Consider the following 22603-nt stretch of genomic DNA (forward strand, 5'->3'; position numbering starts at 1 on the left):
TCCCTTTAGTTAAAACAACATTCCTCCAATAAAGTGCAATAAAATAAAAGACTTGATCAATCGAACTAGTGCAAGGACGAAAACCGGCTTGAAATGGGGATAAAATATTATGTTCCTCTACCCATGTTAGTATTTTATTTTGGACTAATCGACCAATAAGTTTTTAAGCTGAGTCTAGAAGACTGATAGGTCTATAGTTACTTGGGAGGGATTTATCACCTTTTTTAAAAACCGGAATTATTTCTGCTCCTTTCCATGAAAATGAAATCGGAGCACCCCTTACCACCAAGTTAGCTAGCAATACAAAATACTGACACCAGGACGGTCTACCACTTAAAAAGACATCAGCAAGGATGCCTTCCATCCCTGGAGCTCTGCCCCCTGTCACACAATCTAATGCTGTGCTAACATCTTTAATGGTAAAGAGCTCGCTTTGATAAAAAATAGTGGGGGGTAATGGGCACTCTTCATCAACCTGGCTACAAGCATATTGTGGTTTAAAAAAGTCCAGTCACTGTGATTTTGCAACATGATTTTGGGGTGGTTCTGCTAGTCCTCCCCTGTCCCATTTGATAATGCCCCAAAATTGCTTGGAGTCCTTTGCTTCAAAAGCCGATTTCAAGTCCCGCCACCTATTCTCGTCCCACTGTCTTTTGGCATCTCTCTGTGCGTGTCTATATAAGTCCCTTGCCTCTCTCACTCTGGACCGATTCTTTGATCTTAATTCCACACTCAAGTTCTGGCGGGCCAATTTACATGCATTATTATACCACCTAGCCACATGTAGCTTTTTACATCCTCTGTCCAAATTTATGGCGTTCGTGAAGAAGGATTTAAGTTTGGAGAAAAGATGGGCATGTGACTCTAACATGATTTGGGAGAAATCCGGGCTACTGGTTTGTGAAATAAGGAGGGCCAATACACTGACAACCTCAATTTTAAGTGCCTCCAATTTCTCACGGTTCTCAATGAATTTGCCCCATTTGACATGTCGCATATCATTGGTGATAACAATGTCTAGTGTGTCCATCCCTCCCCCTGGCGGGTCATCCAAGTCCACCTCTTGAGTCGGAAATGTCAAACAAAGGGGATTGTGGTCACTTTCCAGCCTAGGTTTAATGGCCATATCTACTAGACAGTGTCATAATCTTATATCCACCAACACATAATCTATACGACTCCTATGCCTGCCATTGTCGAATGTGTTTTCTCCCTGTCGATCAGAGGAGGTTCTCCCATTAGCTGCTCTAATCCCTCTTTCTAGACACATTGCCTTTAGTTGTATGGCTACAGCTGTCCATCTCTTTACGATGGGTACTTCAAGTTGTGGAATTCCCCATCTATTATCCTGATCTACGGTGAGAATCAGGTCCTCTTGGCCAAGTGGTTCAAAAGTTGTATTAAAATCACCACCCACTACAGAAGCTATCTGCTCAGGGAGAGCCTCTAATTCTGAGTCAAGAGCAGCTATTACCTCGGATGTGTGTCCCCCTGGCGTATACGTTAAAAATAGCCACCCTATAGCCATTTGTCCATTCAAGTCTAACTGCCAAAATGTCATTCGTTATGGAGCTAATTTGTTGTATCTTACATCGTAGGTTCTGGCGAATCCAGATTACAAGGCCACCTGTTAGCCGACCTTTAGCTTTTTTGGATGCAGGGACATAAAAATTGAGAAAGCCCAAACGAAAGACTGGAGCTATTGACCAAGATTCCTGGAAAAGATTAATATCATACTGGTCGATGAACCTACACCATTCGGGAGATAATACCTTATTACCAATTCCCGCAAGATTCCATGAGAGAAGTGACAACCCTTCCTTATTTCCAGATACAGTAGATGTATCCGAAGGATACTCTACTCCTGGGGTGTTACCCTCTATCCATGGTAATTGCTCTGTATGTTGATCTTTGGTGATTGGGTCTCTGTTACAGTACTACCTATTAAAGAAAAACCACACTCCCTATTATGGTTCATGCAAAGTGCTAGCGAATAGTCACTAATATGGGCAGACAGAACATTCACTTGTGATTTTTCCAATGGTTTTATCAATGGTGGAGGATCCTGACTGGTATCTACCTTGCCCTGGTCCATAAGATCGTACACTCTACTGTTCAATGGTGTGTCTCCCTGAAAATTATTAATGACACCCTGCAGTCAATCACATTCCTCCATGTCAGTTAGGGCCCCAAACCGATTCCTCAGGCTGATTCCGCCCACCATAGATGGGATTGCCCTCACAAGTGCTCTGGGTGGATATAAACATTTTGGCCTAGATCTACTAGAGTTCATTTCACACCAACTCCTTTCATAAAAAAATTCTAGGGTTAGTGGGATTATTACAGAGTCCCTTAGTTGGGGAGGGAATAAGTTGGCCAGCACATCCGTCAACACCTGAGGACTCGAAAAATTAATGGCTTTACAATCGCCCTTAATTTTTTTCTTATTTTCACCAAGCTAAGTCACCCTTCTAGACATTATAATTTCCCCGGCTACCTGCTGTTTACCCCTAGGAGATATCCTCATGTTATTAGTCAGCCAATACAAAGCTTTATCAATTAAGGCGGTCTTCGTTTCCACTTGGCCAGGGCCCAAAAGGGGAACGTTGGCCAAGACTAAAACCAGAGGTAGGGCCTCATAAATGAATTGGAATGACTCTCTCTCTCTCGAGGGGATTCTATATGTATGCCTGGGGAGACTGTCGGGCAAATGGGCACAGTGATAGACGGGGTCCCTTTCTCCTGATTTAATGGTCCACTAAACAGTTTTACACCAGTATTTATGGGTTCTTCCTCTTTATGGTTTAACCCTTCTACACGAGAAATACCCTGGGTTGGGGGAGGTAGGTTAACCCGTCCCTTTGTAGCGGACAGTTGGTCATCAGGCACCTGGTGTATTACTATTCCTGCTATAGGGGCATTGGCTGGGATATCAAACCAACATTTCGCTCTAGAACAATCATCCTATCTTCAATAGCGGATAGCCTAGATATAATTGGGACCAAGGTGAAATCCAATTTTTCTTTAAGTGTCATCCAAATGGTGTTTGTTAGGTCCTCTGCTGGAGGTTTGGAGGACGGGGTGGTAGTTTAGATAATTTTGACTTTGCTTTTGATTGCCTTGTCCCCTTCTGCTTTACCTTTCCAGAAGGTATCAACCCACCAGCCCTAGTACATCGTCTCGCAATAGGTGAGGGTGACTGGGAAATATAGTGTGGAATATCTTCCGTACAACCTGAAGGGGAAACAATTAGAGACTGAACAAGGCTACTCTTTGACATAGAGTTCGATTCAACAGGATCTATCGAGCCTGAAGGAGAGACAGTTAAAGACTGGACATGGCTACTCAATGATAAAGGGGTTGGTTCAACAAGATCTATCAAATCTCGAGGGAAACCAGGGGATTGAGTTTCTGTTGCTGGAATGTCATGTTTCATGGCGGTGATGGTGCTGCCAGGATCCAGCGAGAGCCTTCTTTCAGTTCTTTTGATTTTCCTCATTTATCATACTTGATACTTTTACCAAGTAAGAATCCAAAGTCACTCCTCCCCACCACCAGGTTTGCAGCCATCAGTTCTCCTTTTTCCCATGTTTATTTGGCAAGGTAATTAATTTGTTACAGTACCTTGATTAGGGGCAGATGTTAGAGGGGGGGCCCAGCCCGGCCTCCTCCGGCCCCGGACGGCCACAGACGGTCCCGCCCTTGTCCCGGCACGTCCCGCGCGCGTCTCGCGGGGCGAGGATCCAAACTCTCCTTTATACGCCTCCTGGCGCTTGCTAATGGCGTCTTGCGGGGTTGCTGGGAGGTGCAGTTTCGGCGGAGCCAAGCCCGGCCAGTCAGTCAGGAGCGAAGCAAAGCCCGGCCCGGAGCACAATCCCCAGGCTGGATTCAGTGACAGAGGGGACTCGGCGGAGCCAAGCCCGGCCAAGGGGAACAGCGGGACAATGTCGAGCCCCAAACAAAAATAGCAGTTACCCATTTTCTGTATGTATTTATTCACTTACATGTTTCAAGGCTTTGGCAATGAAAGTAAAGTTGTTAAATACATGCGATGCAAAGAGCAAATTATTCATGCTTTAGTAGAAACATAAAGCAGATGGCAAAAAACAACCACAGAAAAGATTCAAGCATGTCTAATCATCACCTAAAACTCAACCCCTCTGAAACCAAGTTTATTTTAATCTCCCTGAAAATAAACAACCTATATGTTCAGTTGTGGACTGTCTGTTGTACTCTGGCTATTGTGGATATCACTGTATCCCTTTGTTTCATTCTCGACAACAGACTAAACCTACAAAGTCAAATCCCTGCTATGGCTGACAGCACATGCTACCAACTTAGTGAGTTTATTTTTGATCAAGACTTAAAGGCTTTGTTCTAGTGATTATCCTTTCCACAGTGGATTATGGAAATTTGCTTCGGTGGCCTACCAAAAGTTCATTTAGCACCCCCCCCCCCCCCTTTGATCTGTGCTATGAGCATCTGCTCAGTTTATTTCTGGATGAAACCAATTTGAACACATTATTCCTATCCTTGTGGATTCCCTGCAAAAGTGCAATTTCAAATGACCTGCATCACTCGTAAAGCCCTATGCATGATAACTGCGTCCTATTTGGCTGAGAAATTAAAAATATGGTATTCCACCCTCCATACGGTTCTCCATTCAGGGGCGATACTTTGAGAATTACCACCCACCACAATCACGGTCTTTACGATCTGGAAGTCAGGGCTCCGTTGGATGGGTTGGTGGGGGACAATTACTAGGGAAACTCCACCTAACAGAGATTCCTGAATTTAACCCTATTAAGGCTAAAGTTTTTGTGGGTGACCTGGGGGATCATAAAATAACCAAAATATACTACACACTTATCAACAATACACCTACTACCTTGCACAAAACCAGAGAGTCATGGCAGCAGGAATTAGGGTCTTTAGAGGAGGATGACTGGGTGGAGGCTTTGGAATCACCGCGCAGCGTAGCAATTGCGGCCCGCCTGCGTGTTATTCAGTTCAAATACCTACACAGAGCCTATTATACCAGACACAGGCTGTGGCGTGCTGGGCTTATCGCGTCCCCACATTGTTTAAGCTGTAAATCCATGGAGGGTACCTTCCTACATACTGTTTGATCCTGCCCAACACTGTCAAAGCTCTGGAAGGGGGTATTCTCATGTTTGTCTGTGGTTTTGGGGTGGGACATTGCATCCTCACCAAGGCTCGCCATGTTGCCTATTACAGAGGATATAGGTGGGACTAGAAATAAGCGTCGCCTCTTATTCCTTGGTCTTATTCTAGCAAAACGAGATGTCGCCAGTCTCTGGAAAGACGAAGCTCCACCATCACTTGGGGTATGGAAAAAAGGTCTAGACTTTTGTATGGGCCTGGAACTCCTGGTCTTTGCAGCGAGGGGATGCCCACGTAAACATTGCAACATTTTGAAAAGTCAACTGATTTTGAGTAGTGCTATTATTCAATGTAATTATGGGTGGCAAGCATTATCTTATTTTCAGAATTGTGGTATTTGTTGAACGGAGGTAATTTGGCACTGTTGTTTGCTTTCTCTTTTTCTCTTCAGTTCTTATTTTTTCCTCTATTATTGCTGAAAATGTTGACTTTCATATAATTTACCATGCATATGTACCTTGGGTGCCCTTGTATTGTATTGGCTGTCAACAATATAATTATCTTATGAAAAAAAAGAAAATATGGTATTCAAGAGAGGTGAAGGAAGCAGAGTTTCCCTGACAATTACACAAGAAATTGGAATTTGCTTCCACCATATCAGTGTACCACTCCTGTAATGCAAATAATTCCTTCAGTTCCTAAGAGATTTTGAGTGAGACCGAGAACATTTTCTACTATTATATTATCTAAGCCCTTTTGCCTAATTTGCAGAGGGGCTTCATCTGATTCTGCCCTGCTTTGCTATCTCAACCTTCTCACTGCCCTCGGAATTTCTGTATCCTTCTTTCGTTGTCTCTAAAAATCATTCTTGGCTCTCCCTTTTACTATTTTTGGTTCTTGTTGAAATGTTTTGCTCCCATACTTGCCTATATTCCCAATTGTCATTTCTGTCTGTTGGCAACCTTTCTGCTTCCGTTCAATCTCTATGGTATATTTTTAACCATTGTTCACCATATTATTTCTGTTTAATATCTAACTTATTTAGAGTCTTTTTTTAAACACTTTAATGCTCCTGGGCCACTTTTGTTCTGTAGTAAACCTCACACACTAAGTAATATTAAGAAAGATCCCTTTCATAGCTCATTCTTGGAAATCGAAAAACAGGATGTCCATCTATTAATTTGGGCAATTTGGAAATTTTAAGGGCACCAAAAAAGTAGATGATAGGTTTCCATGTACAGTGTTGTTGTACCTCATTCCTGTTCATTCTGCCAGTTCATCAGAACTCCTCAGATATGCTCTGCAGCTCTGCAGTCATGGCAAGGAGGAAAGTAACAATGGGCTGGAATACAAATAGAATATTTAAATGAGAGCAGGTGAGCAGTTCATTCACAACTCTTGTCAATCAGTCATTTTATGGTGCCCTAAAGTTGCCCTCTACTTGGGACATGGCAGGATTTGTAGGTTGATTTCAACTTTGTAATCACATGGAAGACTTTTAGTGAGATATTAGAGAGAGTCATACATCCTGACAACTCACACTTATCCATGTGCAAACCACCTTGGCAAGTGTCTGGTTTTCTTTAATCTCAGTTTTCTGATGGCCATTTTCTTTATAGACTTCAGCACAAGCCTCAGTAATGTCCGGCCCTCTAAGCATGAGGTCTGTGAAAGAGTGCAAAAGTCTTGGTAATCCTGGAAGTTGGTCTCTTAAGAAATATCGTGTCACTTCCTTTTAAGATTTCATTTGCATCTTCTATTGTGCTTATAGATACCATTTAGAAAAAATCTATTTAAGTGATGAGTTTCAAAGCTGTTTGTAGAAATATATTTTTATTTACACTGCACACAAATGATAGGCTAAATCTCAGGAAGTGCATTGAAGTACCGAAAATTATATTATCACCACCCAACAATAATCATTACATTACAAAATCCCCTTACCATTACCAATAAGCAGTCGGTCGGCAGTGTAGAAGGTTCAAGCGTTTATTACACAAACACAAACTCTGCCAGAGGAGCTCCTTGCAACCTAACCCACGAGGTCCGCCAAGAAGACTGCTGGCACATTGTCAACACATCACATATATACAGTTGCGTTGGCATCATCATTGCCTAACATGGAAAAATACAAATTGGTACAAGCTAGTACAGTAATAGGAAAACCCATATAAGGCACACAAAGAGCTCCTGGTTTCGCTCAGGCAACAAGGTCAGACGGGTGACTCCCTTCTGTCTTCTCAGAGACGGTCCACCCTGCACCCCTCCCGGAATGTGCTTATCGGCCCTTCTTCAGCTAACTACGACCTTGCCGAGTCTAACGAGCTGAAACAGCAGTTTCTGCAACAGTTGGTTTCTTTCCCAGGAGCAAGGCTTTAGAGCTAAGTGAGAATAGGGCCTGTGCATGCACAATATTAAAGAGGGCCATAATATGGTATTCATATAGCGTAACGTGGTGTGAAGCTAAATTAAAGTAAATACCGCAATACTACTTTTTGCATGTCTACAGTGTGAGTTTAGGGACACCATGCTAATCCTAACATATCGATTATCAATACTACGTGATCAGAAATCGATTTTTGGTACCTCAAACCCTCCTTTTAGCATGGTGGAGCTAAACAAAACGAAAAACATCTAATCCTCGAATATTTCTTCATCGATAGCCATCATGTCATGTACCTCCTTCTGCGGCATTTGAGCTTTAACAGAGACAGGGGTTGGAACGCACAGCGTGGTGATACGGGAAGCACAGTAAGAACAGCAGGCTGGACCACACTGCATCAAGACGCAACACGTAAAGATGATGCCAGCTGCACCTCCTAAGATCAACATCAGCTTCCATCCCCACGTGGACAAGAGTCCCCAAAACCAACCTGACAATGACCAGGACCCATTTTCAGTATGCATCTCAGAGGCAATGCGGTGCAGCTTTTGGATGGCTAGATGGACCGAGGGGGCGGAGTCAGGAATATAAACGCAGCAAGAACTGCCGATGACACGGCATGCCCCACCCCGATCAGCTAAGATAACATCTAAAACCATACGATTTTGAAGCGCTACAAGTCTAGTAGCCTGAAGCTCCACGGTGAGGTTTGTTAAAATATCAGTGGTGATATTAATAACATTCTCCACTATTCTAGACAATCTCCTAATTTCCCTACTATTAAAGATAGGCCCCCAGAAGGGTACTAAACCCTTACTAAAATCCGTAAATTGCTGCAAGGAGGTATCTGTTTGATCAACTTCCGTCATATCAAACTGTCTACGTGATCTGTGTAAGAACGCAATATTGGAATGGCTAGAGATCACAGCGGCGGAGCTTGCTACTGCTGTACTTATCACAGGGGTGGCTGTATTCTCAGGATGGGATCGCATCGGGTATAACTGATGCGTTTTGTGATAATTGGAGGGGGCCACATAAACAGGAGGAAACAGAAAGGATAGATAGCAACGTCCCCCCCAATTCCGTGGTAACCAAGTGTATGCGTGCTCCCCACACACAAAATACACATTGTGTGGGGTAATCAAAGGGGGGCTAATACGTTTCTGCAGTCGATAGGTATAATTGCAAATGCTATTCCCCATTTGTATCCTACCCATCCCTTGCACACAAAATCCTGCAGAAACATTCAAAATCGGGATAGGCACAGTACGATCTTTGGTAACATTTCGTTCAATGAAAAGCTGAAAGTATTGTGTGGCATTAAAATCCTTAAAGTCATACAGTTCATCTTGCAACCAAGTTTTGTTCATAACTGATAAATACAGCTGTATGCAGCCCTGTGGGTCAATTTTCACCTGATCCCCATTTCCCGTTCGATTATAAGCATAGTGTGCTCGAACATAGTCAATAATGATATTATGTTCATTGACATCGAAGTCCCTGTGATGCTCACCCCAATGCCGGTATATTGCCAGAAACAGTTTGTACCAAGCTTCACAACTACCTAAATAAGACAGAGGGCGGGAGAGAAACAGATCATGATTGCGCACCACACATGGCAGGAGCCCACAAACCCAACAATCCATAGTGTTAGCAACATTGTGTGTTTGGTGCAGCATTTCTGTGAATACATTTTTAGCATATTTCTGGCGATGTCTTTCTTTGTGTGGTCCTAGGGTGAACAGGAAATGTTCGGGGGGTGCAACAGTGGTTGGCAAAAACTTCTGTAACGGGTATTTATGTTCTAAGTATACGAACAGACTCATGAACACAGCTACTATAACAGTTATAGTCACAACAAATGCTATTTTGAACTTCGTGGTCCATGTGGAAAACATAGGTTCATAAAAAGGTACGTGTCGAGGTGCAATAGGAAACTCTTCTTCTACGATAACGCGACCAAAAGGGTACATTGCTAGCTAAAAGTCCAAAAGTAGGCCTAGCAGTCCGACCTGCCAGAGGGTTCTTCTTTCCTGCGTCCGTCAGAGTCTCACAGGCAGACTCGTATCCCTATCCCAAAGTAGAAGCCGTCTTGCTTAACAGAATCTTCTTTCTGAACAGAGCACAATGATCAAAAGTTCCAGCTCTCAACGGGTTCAGTCCAGTGTCTTGCTCAGCGCCCCAGACCTGTAGTCTAGCAAGCCCTATCTTATGCAATGAAGTCTTTCCCTATCTCCTAGCAAGGGGGTCTGAGGCGTCGCGTGCCGGCTTCCTGAGCCGGAAATTGTATCGCTCGTGACCCGGCACTTCAGGGTCAGAAAAGAGCACACCCGGGGCTTTCCGTACTTGTGAGGTTTCGTCTTTTGGGGTACTTGAAACAGAATTCAAAGCTATTGCACGTTCACTTGCAACTTCAGTGGAGACCAAGTCATCTGATCTCGCCGATCCCTCCTGTAGCCTTCGCTCAATTTCGCAGGCGTCAGAAAAGGGCACAAATGCATCAGCTCTTTCAGTTTCCTGTGTCAGAATTCCCCCTGGACGTGACCGCTCACCAGGGAGTGGAAGTGGTAGTCGTTTGAGATGTGAAACATGTATCCAATGCTTGCGTCCATCCACTTTAACCGCCGTCCGGGTGGCCAACAAAATCTGCTGTGGCTCAGACCATCTAGGAGCCAAGCTGGTGTCCCGCTCGAACTTTTTGACCAGGACCCATTGGCCAGGCTGTAAACGATGACCGGGGCCCTCTGGCAGCGGCTGCAGTACAGAAGCTACCTGCTGATGAACAGAACGAAGGTCTTTAGTCAAAGCATAAAGATAATCAATCAACATAGGATATTCAATATCTGCAAAAGAACGAGGTCTAGGTACCCCCCACACGTTAGCAGGCCTCCCAAACAGTATCTCATAGGGAGAGAGGCCAGATCGGGAGTGCAGGGTGACACGCAAAGACATAAGGGCTAGGGGTAAAGTGTCAGGCCATTTCAACCCCGTGCTCTTCTGTATTTTTGCCATTTTCAATTTTAAAATGCCATTGTACTTCTCCACAAGCCCTGCTGATTGGGGGTGTCGGGCAGCGTGGAACTTCTGTTTAATGTGTAGACCCTCAGATATGCTGAACAAGGGCCCCATGGAAATGTCCCCCGTTGTCCGACCAGATCAGGCGAGGCAATCCAAAGCGAGGCGCAAACTCCTTCAGGAGGGCCTTTGCAGTTGCCAGAGCTGTGTTTTCCTTGGTAGGGTATGCCTCAACCCATTTACTAAATGCACAGACCACGACCAGTACGTACTTCAAATTGTTGACGCGTTCCATATGAATATAATCCATCTGGAGCACTTCAAAGGGCAATGTAGGTGGTGCAAAATTCCCGCTCAAGACATTCTCTTCCTTTCCTGGATTATGCTGCAAGCAAACCATACAATATTGGACCAAGCGGACAGCCGTCCGTTGAATATTTGGGTTATTCCAAACTGGATCCAAAAGCCCACAAATACCTTTTGCTCCTATATGTGCGGGTCCATGTGCCATGGTTACCACGGCCTGTACCAGTGCATTAGGCAGTAGCCACCTTTGTTTGTCGGTCAAGTCAATCCAACAATCATTTTCATCCAATCTCCCTACCTCGCGTTCCCATCTCTCTAATTCTGCGGAGGTGGCTTCCTTCTGCAGTATTCTCACACTTTCCATAGTATTATCAAATAGGCCAGAGTCCCCCCCCCACCCATCTGGCAGAGGAGTTGACATACATGGGTGACATCAGTGACTGTGCTGTCTGCTTGGCCACCTGATCTACAAAAGCATTGCCTTCCCCCACCTCATCCACAATTGCTTTGTGAGCACTACATTTTATGATAGCCACTTTCTTGGGTAGGGTGAGAGCATCTAACAACCTCAAAACTAGCTGTCCGTTCTGTATCTTCTGACCATGTGAAGTAAGGAAGCCCCTCTCCCTCCACAGTCGCCCAAAACTATGGGCTACACCAAAGGCGTATTGGCTGTCTGTGTAGATATTGACCTCGAGTCCCTCACTCAGCTCACAGGCTCGCAACAAGGCCATAAGTTCAGCAGCTTGAGCGGACCGGTGGGGTACTCGGAGTGTTTCAACAACCGTTTTTAGGGTCGTGATCGCATATGCAGCTGTCGTTGTGCCATCTGTTAGTTTAAAACAAGAACCATCCACATATAGCTCTCCCTGGGGGTGATCTAAGGGTGTGTCCGTGAGGTCAATCCTACCCTTGGTCTCTTCTTCTGTGCGATATATGCAATCATGTAAATCAGTGTCCTGTCCACTCGTAGGGAGTGGTAATAATGTGGCTGGGTTCAGGGTTGCGCATCGAGTAATCGTAATATGTGGTGCAAATAAGGTCAGCTCATATCCAGTAAGACGTGCACTCGTAAGATGCTGCGTTTTTGTTTTGTTTAGTAAGGTGTCCACTGCATGCGGCACCATTACAGTCAAATTGGAATTTAAAACGAGTCCTTCTGACTGCCGGATTGCCACTGCCACTGCAGCCGTATCCCTCAGACAGCTAGGAAGTGCTCTTGCAACATTATCCAATGTTGCTGACAAATAGGCGCACGGTCTTTGCTTACCTCCAAAGGCCTGCGTTAAAACAGACAATGAACAACCGTCGACCTCGTGTACATATAGTACAAAAGGTTTACGATAGTCTGGAGTACCCAGAACAGGGGCGGAGCATAAAGCAGTTTTTAAAGAGTCAAAAGAGAGCTGACATTCATCCGTCCAGGGTAGGGGTTCATGCACATCTTTAGTAGTCAAATGCAACAAGGGTTTAGCCAGAAGTGAAAAATTAGGTATCCATTGGCGACAGTAAGATGTGATGCCAAGAAAAGCGCGGACTTCACGTTGCGTGCAAGGTACAGACATGCTAGAAATGGTGGTAATTCGTTCAGGTGTTAGTCGTCTACCCTCCTTCGATAAGAGATGACCTAAGTAGGTCACCTCCTTTCGACAGTATTGAAATTTAGATAATGATACCTTGTTCCCCTTAACAGCCAAATGGTGCAACAACTTAATCGTAGCTTCTTTACATCCTTCTTCCGTATCAGACGCAACGAGTAAGTCATCCACATATTGCAAGAGTACGTTGCCTTCCGGCAAGTCCAGGTCATCCAACAGAGCCTTGAGGGCCTGGCTATATATGCTCGGACTTTCAGTATAGCCTTGAGGAGCGCGACAGAAGCGGAAACTTCGACCAGATATTGAAAATCAGAAGCTCTGCCTACTATCAGGATGGATAGGAATGCTAAAGAAAGCATTCTTCAGATCGATGACCGAAAAATACTTTGCAGTCGGCGGGATCATGGTGAGAATTGTAGTGATATCTGTCACCACCGGATACTGTGGTACCACTATCTTGTTAACAGCTCGTAAATCAATGACAAAACGATAGGCAGCACCTGTCTCCCCACCATCATGGTTCCTCTTCAAAATCGGGAGAATCGGGCTATTGCAAACGTTGGCGTTCGTTTCTTCTACTACCCCTTTGTCAATCAAGTCCTGAATGATGCGCAATAAAGCCTGTTCCCCCGCCGGCGCTATTTTGTACTGCGGGATGCGTGGTAATTTCGCACCTTGTTTCAAAGTGATGTGAACTGGCGGAATGTCCAGCTTACCCACATCTGCATCTCCTATAGCACAAAGGGAAATTGGAATGTCATCGAACTCCGGTGGGAGTCGTTCATTTTTTGTGAAACATTGTTTAACGGGGGCCACAGAGGGACGTATAGTTAAATAGACCCCATCCGCAGAACAATGTATAGTTGCATTCAATCTCTTCAGCATATCCAATCCTAACAAATTTTCCCCACAATTCGAAGTCAATAATAGAGGAGTGTCAATGGTGGCTGGACCGATCGTGAAAGGAGAGGTTTGGAGATGGGGGTTACGACTGGGACTCCGGAGAAACCCACCGAAACATTATTTTGCCCGGACAGAGCCGCCCCTGGAACCAATGATCGAGCAACGGAACTGTTCATTGCTCCTGTGTCAATTAGAAAATCCTCAGAGGTCCCCAATACTTCCCCTTTCACATAAGGTCCCCTTTGATTGACCGGAATTGACACTTGGCCCCCGCTCTGTCCCTGGCTGTCCTATGCTGGGGCGTATACATCGTTATTCCCTTCTGCATAGTCGCCATGGTAGTACTGTCTATGCTGGGGATCATCGAAATGATTCTTTTCCAACTTACCTGTCCGGTCGTCTCTGTGCATATCACTTCGGTCGGGCCCCCTCGTCCTCTACCTCGTCCCCGAATCGTTCCGTTCTGGGCGGTCAAGTACGGACACTGTGCTTTCTAGTGTCCCTCCTCTCTACAATAGGAACACTGGTTGATGCCTATTGACGGGACTCCTCCCGAACCCCTTCCGGTCCCCGCCCCTCTCGTCATTGGGCCCCGACTACCTCTACCCCCTCCTTGCCCTCGAACCACTTGCTGTAACAGTACTCGAGTCTTCAGATCCTTAGCTTTCTTATCCACTTTATCTTTATTTTCATTTTCTCTATGTTCATAGTACTGGGCCATGCTCAGGATTACAGACGGGGAAGAGGTAGTCCAGGTACTCTCTGCCGCCTCCAATCGGGCTGAAATTTCCGGGGCCAGGTTCGTAACGAACCTGTTAACGAACAACCTCGTGCCCCCTTCTGTTGCCAAATCTTGCTCGCTAAAATCAATGAAAACTTCTTCGAACCTGGTAAAGAAGTCGGACACACTTTCGTCCTTCTTCTGTCTACAGGCGGACAGTTTGTCCCAGTCAACTTTCCGGGGTGGGATTAAGGTATGCATAAAAGTTATTATTTTTGCTGGAAGAGAAGTTATTTCCGCTCTTGGTTTGTCCCCTGGTTTGCGATCCTGGTCCCAGCCCCTTAGCTCCTCCCATGTGCCGCCTAGCTCAACGTGACTAGAATCGTGCACCTGTCGCCATATGTCCACCGGTACTAGTATCCCAAAGAATAATTCAACATCGGCTAAAGTCATTACAGCGGAAGCGGCTACATCAGTCAGTTCTTTGTAATATGCAGTAGGATTCTTTCGGGGATCTGGCAGTTGGGATTTCAGCGCTAATACCTCACTTCTCTTCCATGGGGTATAAACCCACTGTTCCTGAAACCTAGCCGCTACCCCTTGCCGTATGACTGCCTGATTATCATCTCGTTGCTCGGGGATCTCGGGATGATAGATGGGATGCACCTCTCGCATAGGGTGCTGTGTAGTCCACTGCGGACTCTTCAAGAATAATCTTTTTCGATATTGAACCAAAGTGTCTACATTCTTAAATACTTCCTCCGGTGCTAGACTAAATTTATGAGCCCAATCCCTGATAGTATACAGGATCTGAGGGCCGTTCCATCCCTGAAACTTGTTTCCCAAGACCAAATAAGTGAATTAGACATCTGGTATAGCACATGTTGTTGCATGACCGGTTCTAAATCCTTCACCGTACTCCATATGTCAGCCGTAGTGTACACGTCATTCCGTATCCACTTAACTGCCTGATCTTCTAATGCTTCCTTTTCGCCATATCCCACAGATGATCTAGTGAACAACCGCTTGCTGTCTAGTCCCTCAACCGCCCCCCTCGGGGTCTGTTCAGACCCGTCAGGTGCGATGCAAACCTGGGGGGAAGGTCTCTCCGGCGTTGGGAAACTCAATTGCAACTGAGGGGATGTGAGTGTTGGAGCAGAATCGGGGATAAGCGTAACCAAAGCCCCTCCATGGGGAGAGGAAACACCGTTATTCCGCCCTAGAGTGACGGAGCCCTGTTCCTCTGGTGCAGATGCCCGTGACCTAGCTTCGGGCTGGACAGGTATTGCGGGATATACACGCTCCGGGGCATATGGCGGGGGAGGCCTTGCGTCTAACAATTCCTCTATCTCATCCTCCGTTCCCCCTCTAGCTACATAACATTGGTCTACTTGAAGCCTAAATTGTCTATCTGCAATTTCGATATTTCGTTCTATCTTGTTTTTGTCATACGCGATGGCCTTCTGAGTGATAGTCTGTCCCTGCTCTATCTTCATTAATTTTTCAGATCGAATGCGTCTTCTTTTTGCTTCTTTCTGCCATTTGTTAAGGGTGTCGAACATCGATTGTCGACTGCGCTTAACAAAAAGGCGTTCTTGTAAATACTGAATCTTCTTTTCGTCAAAAGACCCAGTTTTCGGCCATTGTAATTCTACATTGTCCTTAGTGTATTTGTTCCCCAAGGAGTTAAAAATAAGGGGGCCAATACCATGCTTACAATACATATCGTGACTAGGCGTCCCCTCCGGGGGGGTCGGCTGACTCTCGTCTAACCTTCCTTCGTCACTACGGACACAACCAAAGCACAACTTGCTAAGGCACGGCATATTGGATAATCTCGTTTTTGGCTGAAAAGGAATTTTCCGTACAAATGCAACGAAATTAAATATCACGTCATCATTGTGCTTTCATTCTCATGGCCATGTCATCAATCATTCTCCCATCCGTCTTTCATCATAAATCTGACAAAGAATATGAACGTAAAACGTAACACATAAATTCCAACAGTTGCAATCAAAAAAGTGGAGCCCGTCGGCTCCCACTTGTGGAGAACTCTTCTGCTACTATTCAAAAGGCTGCAAAGAACACTTCCAACAACAGTCTCGTCCTCAGACTGCCTAAAGATAGTCACACAGGTTTTAAACCATAGACCGGTCTACAGGCCATCCGACAGCATTCATGGTTCACTTCCCGAACTATTCTGGCTGAGCCCGCATTTAAGCGCCGCTCCAGATTTGTCCGGGTGCTACCCAATCTCAACCATCGGCTTTCCCGAGAACAGTCCGGCCGAGCAGGAACCGCAGTTCCCCTAGGCGTGTAATCCGTATCTTTAGTATACCCAGAGCGTCCGCACGTGCAGTTCCACACTGCCCCCGTCGGACCCCTGCCCAAATTCTCTCTGTGACAACTAATGACCCACATGCAAATTCAGAGTTCCTCCGTGACCATAAGCCACCAAATGCTTAAATTCCGCTATCCAGATCTGTATATGCAATTCAACATACAACGAGACACAACACTCACCTGGTGCACGCAGGTCTGCCAGAACGTTCTCCACTGCCGATGTTTGTTAGTACCAACGCTGCAGGTTCTCGGGTCGCACCCGAAGGACTCCGGCGTGGGGCTACTAGCAGCTGAGGCCCTCCGGACCGGGAGGGCAGAGCAAAACCCCGAATTCTAATGTATCAGGTCTGCAACCCCCCCAATCGAGAGCACCCCTTTCAACGTCACCTGTGTTTACCCAGGGACGACCCCAACGCGGAGTCCCGGCGGAGTCGCCAACTGAAGTACCGAAAATTATATTATCACCACCCAACAATAATCATTACATTACAAAATCCCCTTACCATTACCAATAAGCAGTCGGTCGGCAGTGTAGAAGGTTCAAGCGTTTATTACACAAACACAAACTCTGCCAGAGGAGCTCCTTGCGACCTAACCCACGAGGTCCGCCAAGAAGACTGCTGGCACATTGTCAGCACATCACATATATACAGTTGCGTTGGCATCATCATTGCCTAACATGGAAAAATACAAATTGGTACAAGCTAGTACAGTAATAGGGAAACCCATATAAGGCACACAAAGAGCTCCTGGTTTCGCTCAGGCAACAAGGTCAGACGGGTGACTCCCTTCTGTCTTCTCAGAGACGGTCCACCCTGCACCCCTCCCGGAATGTGCTTATCGGCCCTTCTTCAGCTAACTACGACCTTGCCGAGTCTAACGAGCTGAAACAGCAGTTTCTGCAACAGTTGGTTTCTTTCCCAGGAGCAAGGCTTTAGAGCTAAGTGAGAATAGGGCCTGTGCATGCACGATATTAAAGAGGGCCATAATATGGTATTCATATAGCGTAACGTGGTGTGAAGCTAAATTAAAGTAAATACCGCAATACTACTTTTTGCATGTCTACAGTGTGAGTTTAGGGACACCATGCTAATCCTAACATATCGATTTTCAATACTACGTGATCAGAAATCGATTTTTGGTACCTCAGCATTACTACATTTAAATTCCAGCCATAGCCCAGACCAGCTGTCTTTAAATACAACTCAGGGATTCATGAGTTCAGCTTCCATAGGATTTGTCCTATGTGAAGGACATGCCGTAGGTCTACAAAGTGGTTGTAATATTTGGCGGACACCTTGATCTAGACTTCAATAATAACACGCAGTGGCTAATCTGAGAGCTCCCCAGGCATTCCCTGCTCTTACGATCTAGAATAAAGTGTAGCTCTGCTCCAGAGAAATAGGGTGTCCAATCGCTCGCTATACAGATTTGTCTGGCTATAATTTCCTGTCCATGTTTAAGTCCTGCAAACATGATGCGCTCATTGTGCATTGGCATAATGGCCTAGTTAGATTTCTGCAACTTACTGTGTTATCCACCATCTCTATATAGTGCAGCCTGATGGAACCGGAGGAAACTGTTAAGGGCTGAATCATGGAAGAACGGCCACAGCACGTCATCATCTTTCAAACCAGTCAATCAAGTTAGACATGTGTACTTTGTAGGTATACTTACCATCATTCATTCAACTCTTGGGTGAAGAACGGAGAGGATAATTTAAAGAGAATGTAAAACATGTCCTTTAGTATAATGTATTAGCCAACCAAAGAATGCTACTTTCTCTGGCTGCACTTACACCTATTGCCATTTAGGATGTTCCACCTTGAATGTAGTGTGTTGTGTGACTGTCTGGTGTGGACATCAATGAAAAGGTATCAAACTCTCTTTCACTCAATGTTCTATGGTTCGTTTTTGGGTTTGCACTGGTATGGGAAACAACATCCCCTGAAGGGTGTGAAGTGAGGGGTGGGGCTATCAAGGTTGTTTCACAGTAAGTATTTTTCTAGTATGTTCCAACAAACCTTACTGTTACCCTTCTACACAAGCTTACCCCAGATATAGCCCTATTACCTTAGACAGTAGCTCCAGGCTATACTAAGTGTATGTCACCTTAAGAAACCCTGTACTAAAATTGTGTAAAGGTGTTTTTTTTAACCTTTTGACCTCCACCCTTGATATCTAAGGGCCAGATGTAGGTAACTCATTTTTATAGACTCTAAAATACCGATTTTTACCGAATCGGTATTTTAGAAAAGGCAAATGAGATGTAGGTCAAAAATCGGTAAAAAATACCGATTCGGTAGAATTTGGAAACCCCGAGCCGGTATTTACCGAATCGGTTTTTACCGATACGGCAAATACCGAATCGGTAATTCACATGCAATCCTATGGGCCCGTATGCCCATAGGAATGCATTGAATCTACCGATTCGGTATTTACCGAATCGGTAAATACCGATTCGGTAAATACCGAGTTGGGAATACAAAATATCAGGCAGTTGAAGTATCAACCAATCACGTGTCTCCACCCCGCCCCTCAGCCAACCAACAGAGCAATACACCAATCCTGTGCATCCACCCCACCCCACAACCAGGATGTGGCCACACCCATGCAGGTGCAGAGTACCTGATCACACAGGAGAGCAGTTACACAGAGACAGGCTGTTGTGAAGCAGAGCCCAGCAGGACAAACAAATGGATCCCAAAGACTCTCAGGGGGAAGGTGCAGAGAGGAAGAGGAAGATTAAGTTCAGCACTGGTGAACTTCAGGTGCTGGTGGAGGAGGTCGTCAAGCACTACCCAAAAATCTTTGGAAAGCAGTCCCTGCAGGTACCAGAGGCTGTCAAGAGGAACACCTGGCTGGGGATCCAGACCAAAGTAAACGCAATAGGAGTGACCACCAGGGAAGTGGACGATCTCAAGAAGAGATGGTACGATCTAAGGATCATTACTAGGAAAAAATTGGCAGAAAGAAGTAAGGAGGCCAATGCTACAGGTGGAGGGAAGAACAGGGTACCTGCTCTCACGGACCTGGAAGAGCTTGTGGAGTCCACACTGGAGCCAGAGTGCGTTGTGGGGATTGGTGATGCAGACAGCTCAGCCCGAGCTGCAGCTAAGAAAGGTAAGGGACATGTCCATCATCCCACACCCCCTGCCTGTGTCCCTCCACAATGTGGCTATGTGTTGAGGAAATCCAGTACAGACTTCAGTACTCACCTGCAATGCATAATGGGAGTGGTAGTCATAAGAATACCCATCAGAGCTGTCAACATGAAATGATGTCAGGCATGCCACACAATACAATCAGAGACATGGGAGGAGCAGGAAATAGTGATATAATAATGTGATTTAATAGTGAATTACACGGTGAAAGCACCACTAAGACACCGTGGTGTCAATATCTGTCCACAGGGGAGACATCACGCAAGTCACTGCAGGTGAGGGAGAAGACACATCCCCAAAGGCAAGCGTCAGTGGCCGTGATGAGGGTGTCTTCCGTGGCCTTGAGACCACAATGGTCAAGGTGCAGCGCCTGCAGGCAAAAGCTATTAGTGCAGTGCACAGACTAATGCGCCATTTGAACACAAATTTCACTGACATGAACAAGGGAATTGCATCAATGGCAGACAGTATGAGGGACATGGCCGATGGAGTCAGGGACATGTCACAGTGTGTGATGACACTCTGTGAGGAACTACGTGAGGACCGTGTACAAAGGCGCAGGGAGAGCCAACGCATGCACCAGCAGACAAGGGGCATGCACCGTCTTGCAACTGCGACTTCACTGCTGTGTCGCCGTTCAGTTGCGATGCAGGAGGGGCTGGTGCACTGCTGTACTGATCTCACAAGGGGGATGGGGGAGAGTCACTACAGGAATGGAAGTGCTGCTGACAAACCAGTCAGCCACCACAGGATCAGAAGGTGTAGGGGACACAGATACCACTAGTAGCAGGTGCAGCACCCCTGTCCCTGAAATAAATAGGAGAAGCAGACGCCAGAGTGCCGGCGCTGGCACAGCAAACTTGGAACTAAGCCAACCTCAGGCATCATGCAGGGCTGTTCATGGCGCAAGCAGTGAGTCTGCCATATTCAGTTGGACATGTGAGGGTGAGGTAACCCCCGTCCACCCAGTAGTGCTAGGCACACTAGTATGTGTCATTTGTGTCTTCTGTCATTTCAACGTAGTGCCAAATAAACTACGTGCATTGAAGTACAACACGTGCTTTGTCTCTATACTTACTCAAAAGTAGTTGTGTGTGATTTCTGCCCGTCTCTGTCTTCCGTCTGTGGGTGTTGGTACTCCTACTGTGTTGGCTGCTGGTAGTGCCTGCTCATCGTCATAGTCTTCATAGTCCTCCAATTCCACCTCTGTGCCCTTCTTAGTTGCGAGGTTGTGCAACATTGCACAGGTTGCAATGATCTTACAGCATGTTACAGGTGAGTACTGCCGTGCCCCCCCACTTTTGTGGAGGCAGCGGAACCGGCTCTTCAGGAGCCCAAAGGTGCGCTCAATAATGTTCCGGTGGATTTATGTGCCACATTGTAACGTCTCTGGCTGGGGGTTGTGGGGTTGAGGTAGGGTGTTGGGACGAAGGAACGGAGTGCATATGCACTATCCCCTAATGTGAAAGAAAAAAATACATTACTCGCAGGCACACATTGACATACGTCTGCTTCATCTATCAAGGGAGCGTCACCCATTTATTTACCTAGCAGGTATCCTTCCCCCGAATTCACCCGCTGTCAGGCGGGTATAGATCCCACTGTTTTGGAATATGTATGAGTCGTGGGTGCTTCCTGGGTACCTGACCACTATATCGGTGATAATGTACTTGGCATCACAGATTGCTTGTACATTAATTGTGTGTGATGACTTCCTTTTCCTGTATATGTGCTCAGTGGCAGCTGGGGGGCAAATGGGGATGTGGGTCCCATCAATGCAGCCAATCACGTGTGGGAAATTTGCCATGAGGTAAAAGTCAGTCTTGGACCTGAGCAAGTCCGCATCAGTGTCTGGGAAGTGGATGTAATGCTCCATTCTTTGCATCATGGCATCCAAGAACTTTCTGAAAAAACGCAACAGGCAGCTCTGGGACACCCCACCTACCGCAGCAACAACACTCTGGTAGCTCCCAGACGCAAGGAGGTGTATGCTACAGAGCACCTGGACATGGGGTGGGATGGCGTGGGCCCTTGGTCTTGGGTGGTCCAGGAGTGGGTGCAGGTCCCTGATCAGGTCCATGATGGTATGGGGGTGCAGTCTGTATCTTTGCAGTATCTCTGGCTCTGTCAATTGGAAGAGTGTTATCCTCTGCCTGTACACCTGCTCCTCCCTTCTCCATTCCCTCTCACCTGCTGCCTGTAGCCGTAGACGTCTTGCTATTACATAGAAAGCTGCCATAGTGGTTCCAGTGTTGCATTTTGGGGCCCTTTTTTATAGGCTGCACCTGGTTACCACCTGCTTTCAATCCATGTTAAATACCGATTCATAAATACCGAATTTTCTGTAAATTCGGTAATTTATGGGTGACCTACATCTCGATGGTGGTGTTTTTTCCATTTCTTAAATTCCAAATCGGTCATTTTACCGAATCGGTACATTTACCGACTCGGTATATTTTCCGATTCGGTATATTTTCCGATTCGGTAATATTTCCGAGTCGGTAATCTTCCGAATCGGAATTTTTACCGATTCTGTATATTTTAGGCGGCCTACATCTCAATGTCCAAAAACCGGTCGGTAACGGCCGAAATTACCGATTTTTGGCCGTTACCGACCGGTATTAGGCTACCTACATCTGGCCCTAAATGTCTACATGTTTCTGCATCGTCTACTGCCCTCAAAGGGTCGCATGCATTCATCGGGACAGGAAAAGGACTAGTGATGATAGTTATCAAAGTTTTGTTTACAGGATACATTATGCAGTGTAGTATGCATAGGGCAGCCCCATCATTCTGTTCCCTGCCTTACGCATTTGTTTTTTTTCTCAGTAGTGCCTTAATCCATAGGTATCCATTCTTTAGCTGTTAATGCCAAGGGGGATATGTGATTAGACTAAATAACATGTATACAGTTCGTTCCATTGCAGCCACAGTGGTTTGTCAGCTCATTCTTATTTTTTACCTTTAACCCCCACAGTGTGATGGGTCGTGATGATTACTATATTAAGCATGGAGACTAGTTGCAGCTTAGGAATACAGATTCCCA

At 45.8% G+C, this 22603-nt stretch overlaps 1 protein-coding gene across 5 annotated transcripts in view; it reads left to right on the plus strand.

Annotated features, from left to right (window-relative positions):
- Positions 1-22603, plus strand: part of STX11 (syntaxin 11) — a 398327-nt gene that overhangs the window by 371816 nt on the left and 3908 nt on the right. The window lies entirely within an intron of this gene.

Source organism: Lissotriton helveticus, chromosome 6 (genome assembly GCF_964261635.1).
Source record: "Lissotriton helveticus chromosome 6, aLisHel1.1, whole genome shotgun sequence".
NCBI classification, from domain to species: Eukaryota; Metazoa; Chordata; class Amphibia; order Caudata; family Salamandridae; genus Lissotriton; species Lissotriton helveticus.